This window comes from Acomys russatus, chromosome 27 (genome assembly GCF_903995435.1).
Source record: "Acomys russatus chromosome 27, mAcoRus1.1, whole genome shotgun sequence".
Taxonomy (NCBI): Eukaryota; Metazoa; Chordata; class Mammalia; order Rodentia; family Muridae; genus Acomys; species Acomys russatus.
In genome coordinates, this window is record NC_067163.1 from 25,289,278 (window position 1) to 25,289,852 (window position 575).

The 575-nt window shown below is 47.1% G+C and overlaps 1 non-coding gene across 1 annotated transcript; it reads left to right on the forward strand.

Moving 5' to 3' along the window:
- The first annotated feature begins 217 nt into the window (after positions 1-217).
- On the forward strand, positions 218-353 carry LOC127210395 (small nucleolar RNA SNORA70). Its single transcript, XR_007833303.1, has one exon. It is a non-coding gene; the product is annotated as a small nucleolar RNA SNORA70 (small nucleolar RNA).
- The last annotated feature ends 222 nt before the right edge of the window (positions 354-575 follow it).

The following is a 575-nucleotide window of genomic DNA, read 5'->3' on the forward strand; positions in this document are numbered from 1 at the left end:
TGGGATTAAAGGCAGGGATTAAAGGCATGCGCCACCATGCCAGGCTCCCCCTGCTCTTTTTTTGGTCCTTGTTGTTGCAGTGTAGCCACAGAAATCCAAAAGCCATCTACTCTTGCAAGAGTAACCCTGGTGATTGAGAGTGGTGGTAACTGAGTAACACAGATACAATGAAGGTCTGGGATTATTTTAAAACTGTTTATTAAATTAAACAAGAAATTTGCAGCTAACTAAATGACTAAGTACCTTTCCCCATGGGGATTTGGTATGCAGTGGTTGCAAACAGCAGCCTCCTTGGTGTGGTGTATGTAGCCTGTTCCCTATATGGGTTGCCCCAAGGGACCCTGGAGACTATTTTCTGGCAGTTATTCAAGTCTCTGCTCTCAATGCTATCCCCAGTCTAAGTTCCTGACAGATATGCGTGGTGCCTTTGGGAAGCCTCAGGGCACAGTGGCCAAGGGCATGTGATTGAGGCTCTGCATAGAGCAAGTTCAAGTTCCCTGGCAGCCAGAAGATCCTCGTCTCAGAGATGTGGGACTTCACCAAGTGTAATGCAGATGGATTTGGAGAGATGGCTG